This window comes from Salmo salar, chromosome 19 (genome assembly GCF_965601325.2).
Source record: "Salmo salar chromosome 19, fSalSal1, whole genome shotgun sequence".
NCBI lineage: Eukaryota > Metazoa > Chordata > Actinopteri > Salmoniformes > Salmonidae > Salmo > Salmo salar.
The window spans coordinates 79,032,861-79,040,704 of NC_138309.1; the positions used below are offsets into that span (position 1 = coordinate 79,032,861).

A 7,844-nucleotide genomic window follows, 5' to 3' on the forward strand; every position below is an offset into this window, starting at 1 on the left:
TATTGAATGAAGTCAGGTTCCATCCAGGCTAAGTTTTGGAGACGTATTTATTGGTTTGTGTCTAAGAACCAGGCCCTGACGAGATCTTACAGTGGATGAGCCCAAAATGCCCGGCCTGTCAATGACAAACAGGAACCGTCTCCCCTGTCGCCCCCAAACATTACAGAAATATTAATAATAAATGACCAAATTACACTGGAGGAGTGCATTATCCCCCCTTGTGCTCGGCCAAACCCCTATCCCAGATTCAGATACTCCCCCCCCACCGCCTCTGGAATATAATAAACAAAGACAAGCTATTAAGGTTGAGCACTACATGTAATGAAAATGGACTTTGTTCATCGTCATATAGGAACTAGAACAGGGGCTCTCTCTGTCCCCCCCCCCCCCCCCAGACATTGGCATATGGCATTGCGCAGGGCTTGGTGGATGCGAGGTTGGGCAGGAAGTGGAGACACTTCATTCTTCATTCTTTAATTAACAGTGTAAAGAGATGAGCTCTCGTCAACATCATCTCCGCAGGCCTTCTTTTTATGGGCATCTTATGACAAGATCTAATGCAGTATGATTAGACTGGTGGTGAAGCAAAAGGCCTGATTAATCAAACACATGCCGTACATCGCTCTGGCTTCATTATACTGTTTGCAGATGCCTCTGAGCTACTCATAAGTCATATTCATTCCTCCTTCATTCATAACCTTTATATTCGGTATTGCTAATGAGGAGATTCAAGTCTTCAGTGAGGAACATTGTTTGTATTTTGGCCGGCTACGTCTTTGAGCAGTGTGGTAATTGCCTTACGCTGTGGAATCGGTACATTTAAACCACACTTGGGTTCAGATGGCATTTGCTTTATTTCAATTAAGCTTGCCTGGCACGATCGAACCAATGGAATCATCTGATAAGTGCAAGCCTCGCCCATCGGACACTCTAGGCCAGGGGTTCTTAAACTTTTCCAGCCTGAGACCCAAATGAGGAATTCAGTGTTTTCCAGGGGCCACCCCCACCTCATGGCCAAAACATTTTTGTGACCCCCCCCCCCCCCCCCCTTTGATGGTGAAGAGAAAAATGTACATTTTAAAGTACACTTCCTGCAATTCTACACATTTTGCCATGGGGCGTAAAGAAAATGTTGCTCTTTTGAAGCATCTGCAATAATACACATTTTGCCATGGGGCGGAGAGAACATTTAGCAATTTGCGAACAAATTTAATGCAATTCTAAACATTTTGTAATGACTTATGCCATGTTAATATGATATCTGAGTGAGAATGACTAACAAAATCAATGGAGGTCAGGGCCCCTGGGCATGTGCCCTGCGTGCCTGTTCGGTATTCGGCCATGATTACTACAAGTTTAGATAGCTGGCTAGACTACCAATCTAAAAACTGTTAGCTGACATGGCTAATTGAGTGACTTTCAGTGACTGACATAGTAGAAAAACTGTTTTGAAATCGCACCTTGTGTATTCTACTATTCAACAGTAAGTTGGGACCTTGACTGACTTACTGTTGCTAGGTAGAATAGCAGAATACACAAGGTGCAATTTCAAAACGTGGTTATCCATCAACAGTTTTTCTACTATGTCAGTCACTGAAATATGTTGTTATTTTTACTCGGACATGTTGCAACCCACCATTAACATGTCCGCTACCAACTTTGTGATGCGACTCATACTTTGTGAAAGCTGCTCTAGGCAGACTCAATCAAATGCTTAAAGTATTGGGGGAAAAACTCATACTATTTGAACCCACCAAAGTGTGGTTGAAACATTATTAGGTATCACCTGAGAGTCTATCGACCTTCTCTCCCTCCTGGAAGGCTGGTCCTTCCATTTCACTAGATCAGGATTTCTCAAACTCGGTCCTGGGGCCCCTCCTGGGTGCACGTTTTGTTTTTGCCATAACACTACACAGCCGATTCAAATAACCAACTAATCATCAAGCTTTGATTATTTGAATCAGCTGTGTAGTGCTAGGGCAAGAACCTAAACGTGCAGCCACGGGGGGCCCCAGGACCGAGATTGAGAAACCCTGCACTAGATGACTGGCTGACTGGCCGACTTTCTGAAAGGCTCAGAGAGAGAGGCAAGATGACGTCAGGACACAGAGACTACTATTTCTACTTGTGGAAGTCTTTAGAAGTGAAAGGCACTGGTCACAATAATATTATACTTTTATTTTCCAACTCCGGTCCTGGAGAGCTTCTGGGCGTTGGTTATGCAGGCTTTTGTTCCAACTGTGCACTAGCACACCAGTTTCAAATCAACTTCTTGTGGTCTGATGTGTTACTTCTAGGCTGGAACACAAGCTTGTACACTCTTCAAGACCAGAGTTGGAAACTCTTGTACTATACAATGCTGTTAGAAGAATAGACTACTTTTCAACAGCAGTGCTAACAGGGAACAGTGTGTTTTTAATCGACCACAGACATGGACTATTTCATCATAGTCTATTAGCTCTTAGGGACTAAATGTTGATACGGAGATATTGTATATCTCAACACCATTATATCTATTTCTATGCATGGCTGGGAAGAAATCAGGACAAGATTAACTGTGTGGGTAGCATGCATGGTAAGCTTACTATAACGGACAGTTGAAAAGCCACAATCTCCATCTTTCCCAGCTCAGCCTACCTCCAGTACGCATACAGTATAACACAGATACGCACACATACCAATGTACGCACACACACACACACACACGCACACACACAGACATGCACACACACAAACACGCACACATGCACACAAACACACACACACAGACACACACAAACCTGCACACAATCAAACACGCGCACACGCACACACACACATGCACACACACTCACACAAACACACACATGCACACACACTCACACAAACACACACATGCACACACACTCACACAAACACACACATGCACACACACTCACACAAGCACTCACACAAACATGCACACACACACACAAACAAACACACACACATGCGCACACACACACACACACATGCCACACACACACACACACACACACACAAACACACATGCACACGCACACACATACGCGCACACACACACACTCACACAAACATTCATACACACACAAACACACACACACAAACATGCACACACACACTCGCACACATGCACAGACACCCACACCCACAAACACACACACACCACACCACTGAGCATTATGCAGAATGAGCATGGGTGTATGCTGAGTGTCAGTCTCGCAGCATCAGAACAGGCGCGGCGAAAGGGTCAAGAGTTGAGGCAATACATCAAATCAAATCAAAGTTTATTTGTCACGTGCGCCGAATACAACAGGTGTAGACCTTACAGTGAAATGCTTACTTACAGGCTCTAACCAACAGTGCAATTTCTCAAAAAAGGTATAGAGTATAGAAATAAAAACAACAGTAAAAAGACAGGGAAAAATAACAGTAGCAAGGCTATATACAGATACCGGTTAGTCGGGTTGATTGAGGTAGTATGTACATGTAGATATGGTTAAAGTGACTATGCATGTATGATAAACAGAGTAGCAGTAGCGTAAAAGAGGGGTTGGCGGGTGGTGGGTGGCGGGATACAATGCAGATAGCCCGGGTAGCCAACGTGCAGGGGCACCGTTTGGTCAGGCTAATTGAGGTAGTATGTACATGATTGTATAGTTAAAGTGACTATGCATATATGATAAACAGAGAGTAGCAGCAGCGTAAAAGAGGGGTTGGGGGGTGGGGGGGCACACAATGCAAATAGTCCGGGTAGCCATTTGAGTACCGGTTCAGGAGTCTTATGGCTTGGGGATAAAAACTGTTGAGAAGTATTTTTGTCCTAGACTTGGCACTCCGGTACCGCTTGCCATGCGGTAGTAGAGAGAACAGTCTATGACTGGGGTGACTGGGGACTTTGACCATTTTTAGGGCCTTCCTCTGACACAGGCTGGTGTAGAGGTCCTGGATGGCAGGCAGCTTAGCCCCAGTGATGTACTGGGCCGTACGCACTACCCTCTGTAGTGCCTTGTGGTCGGAGGCCGAGCAGTCAGGATGCTCTCGATGTTGCAGCTGTAGAACCTTTTGAGGATCTCAGGACCCATGCCAAATCTTTTTAGTTTCCTGGGGGAGAAAAGGATTTGTCGTGCCCTCTTCACGACTGTCTTGGTGTGTTTGGACCATTCTAGTTTGTTGGTGATGTGGACACCAAGGAACTTGAAGCTCTCAACCTGCTCCACTACAGCCCCGTGGATGAGAATGGTGGCGTGCTCCATCCTCCTTTTCCTGTAGTCCTGTAGTCCTGTAGTCCTGTAGTCCACAGTCATCACAATCATTCCATCTACATGAACACATGATTATTTATGAAACTTCTGAGAAAAACACACACACACACACACACACACACAGGGAAAACAACTGAGAGGAGTTTTGACTTCCATTAAAATATGCTCAAGGCGCATAAGCAGTGCTTATGGAAATGGGGAAAGCATTGGTTTATGTTGAGGCCACAAAACAAATATGCATAATACCATTTTAATTAAAGCCTAATTTAAGAATGCTGACCTCTAAAAAGCCATTGATTCGATATCATTGATTAAATGCTAAGACATATTAAATTCCTCTCGCTGACATTTAAACGCTGTGACCAACTGACCAAGGATTACTTAGTGTATTGACTGTCCTTTCTCTTTCCTACTACACATCCCATGATTCAGACATGGATTCAAATAGTATTTGTTGTCTTTAAACTACATTGATTGAGCTTGCCTGGGGTGGCAGATGGGCAGGGTTTGCACTTTTGGGACTCTTACACTGTCCTCAGGCAAGCTCAATCAAGCGCAGCTATAGTATTTGAAACAACAAATACTATTTGAACCCAGGTCTGCTACTCTACATACTGTACAGTTTATGTTTGGGGTGAAATACTCACAGAAACCATTTCATCATTATGATAATGGGCCTTTGAAAGCCAATAGAAAATAAAGCAGCCATCTTTTGTCATGTTGATCAACCTTCAAGATGACAGATGTATATCTATGTTTCAAAATCCCCATGAACAAGACTAATCACCTGATTTTGACAAAGCATGTCTGCTAAACAAACAGAATATCAATATTCAAAGAAATGTGAACATTTGTCCTAGTGTTAACTGCGTACTGAATGCAAATTCTTTGATATGGCCTTGTCTAGTGTTTGAAATGCCTAAAATAATTTCCTTTACACTTGAAGCAAAGACATATTCAGGTTATTTGATGCTGTAAAAACTCTTCTCATATAATGATAAATCACTTGATCTTTTCTGTCGACTGGTTCCATGCTGGCTTAAGCCTTTGAAGTGTCAAAGTTCAAGAGAATTCACTGATGAGAATGTATTAATTTGTCTTAATGTAGTAGGCTTTAATATGTAAATGAGAGTGAATAACGGGACATCCTTTTAATGGCAAAAAGAGCATAAATATATCCAACATGGATGTCCTCTAAACTCTAACATCAGACGGATAAGTTATCTGCTGAACACAAAACATGCTACTGTACCACAGAAACAGGTTAAGGAGTGAATTAAACTGAATTACAGCATGAGTCACTCTGTACATGTATCAAGGGTTCCTATAGCATGGGTCTCCGGCTTTGGAGAGCTACTGGGCGTGCAGGGTTTTGTTCTAGCCGTGCAGTAACACCGCCTGAAGCCGCTATTATAGTTCAGACCGAAGACCAAGATTATTTGATGATTTAAAACCGGAGTATTGGTGCTGGGCAGGAACAAAAGCCTGCCCACCAAGTATTGCAGCTCGCCAGGGCCAGCGTTGGAGAATCCCTGTTGCATAGGATTTACAACGTAAGTCTTACTCACCATGACAGCCTAGCCAGGCAGAGTTGGCCACGTCAATGGTGTTCACAGGAGCATTGAATATGTCAGATAGCACCTGGGTATGGAGAGAGAGGAGGAATGGGACCGCATGTTATTGGAAATGTTTGTTTCTGGAAATGTTACATTGTATGAGTGAGTCACTGTCTGCAATACTGAATGCCATGTCTAAAGATACATACAGTAGCTGAACTCAATTCTATATAGTCTACACTGTATGCATTGTGTCTGTATCGACATAGGTTGCTGGTGGCTTATTTGAGATCTCTCAACGTTGCAGAGAGGATAGGAGGCTATAATTTTCAGTAGTTTCACACGAACAAGAAACTAAACAAAGGAACAAATTAGTATACAGTTTCCTCATGGCTTATCATTTCCTGTTTGAGGCCGATCTGATTCAATCTGGACTCATTTAGAGTGTTTAACGCACACGTTTTTGCAACGCTCTAATTTCATTACCTTCGCTACTCGCCGGGAATAACCTTAGTAAGGTGTGGAGCGATGTAACATTATGTTTTGTTATGAAATATATAATTAACACGGCAAAGGAAACATCTGTAGCATCCCCCCCAAAAAATTGCGGGAGTGCACGCGTAAATGTAATAGGCTGGCTTTATTGACCACGGCCCACTGAGTCTACTAACAAGTAACACGAACAACACAGAGGAAAGATGAACAGATAACCGATCCCTGTTCCGCAGGCTCTTGACAACGCATTCTAGTGGCTCCACTTCCAATACTGCATCATATCACTATCATGGAATCTGAGCCCACAACAGCCAAACAAGAAGAAGAAGAGAGTGAAAGGACTGTAGCCAGAGGGGCTGGGTTGAGAACACCAAATGGACCAATGGTATCACACACAGGGTATAATGTATGGAGAGAGAGGTCAGCCGGGTTCAGCGTACATTTATAGCAAATCACAAGGCCCCAAACACAGCTGTGTGGCCCTGCAGGAAATACAGCAGTCAGTTGGAATTAGCTTCACGACGCGACCTGAGGACAGCACACATACTGTTATCAGCTACTGTAGGAGAGTGAACGGTGTGTGTGTGTGTGTGTGTGTGTGTGTGTGTGTGTGTGTGTGTGTGTGTGTGTGTGTGTGTGTGTGTGTGTGTGTGTGTGTGTGTGTGTGTGTGTGTGTGTGTGTGTGTGTTGTGTGCCTGTGTAAAAATCAGGGGTTAGTGCCTTTCAAAAACAGGGGATATAAATAAACAATTTGTAGGGCAAAGAAAAAGCGTAAAAGAAGGTTTATAAAAAAATACAGACCAGAGGTTAACAACACACACTAACCTGCAGAAAGTCCTTGTTAGAAGAAGCCCCTCCGGTGGCCAGCACTCGACTTCCTGGAACTGGAGACACCGCTGATGAGACGTTTATAACAGAGGTTTTGCTACTGCAACAGTAAATAAATGTTCATGTTAGACCTACATGTTGAGTTTACAGAGACAGAGAGAGAGACACAAAGAGAGAGAGAGAGAGAGAGAGAGAGAGAGAGAGAGAGAGGGGTGAGACAGGGATGTAGCTAAAGCCCCACCCTCTTCAACATATATATCAATGAATTGTCGCGGGCACTTGAAAAGTCTGCAGCACCCGGCCTCACCCTACTAGAATCTGAAGTCAAATGTCTACTGTTTGCTGATGTTCTGGTGCTTCTGTCACCAACCAAGGAGGGCCTACAGCAGCACCTAGATATTCTGCACTGACTCTGCCAGATCTGGGCCCTGACAGTAAATCTCAGTAAGACCAAATTAATGGTGTTCCAAAAAAGGTCCAGTCGCCAGGACCACAAATACAAATTCCATCTAGACACCGTTGCCCTAGAGCACACAAAAAACTATACATACCTTGGCTTAAACATCAGTGCCACAGGTAACTTCCACAAAGCTGTGAACGATCTGAGAGACAAGGTAAGAAGGGCATTCTATGCCATCAAAAGGAACATAAAATCCAACATACCAATTAGGATCTGGCTAAAAATACTTGAATCAGTTATAGA

General features: G+C 43.6%; 1 long non-coding RNA gene across 1 annotated transcript; it reads right to left on the reverse strand.

Annotated features, from left to right (window-relative positions):
- Positions 1 to 3,267: 3,267 nt before the first annotated feature.
- Positions 3,268 to 7,285, reverse strand: LOC106579674 (uncharacterized). Its single transcript, XR_001322706.3, has 3 exons — positions 7,139 to 7,285; positions 5,831 to 5,903; positions 3,268 to 4,318 (listed from the first exon to the last, which is right to left on the reverse strand). It is a non-coding gene; the product is annotated as an uncharacterized LOC106579674 (long non-coding RNA).
- Positions 7,286 to 7,844: the final 559 nt, after the last annotated feature.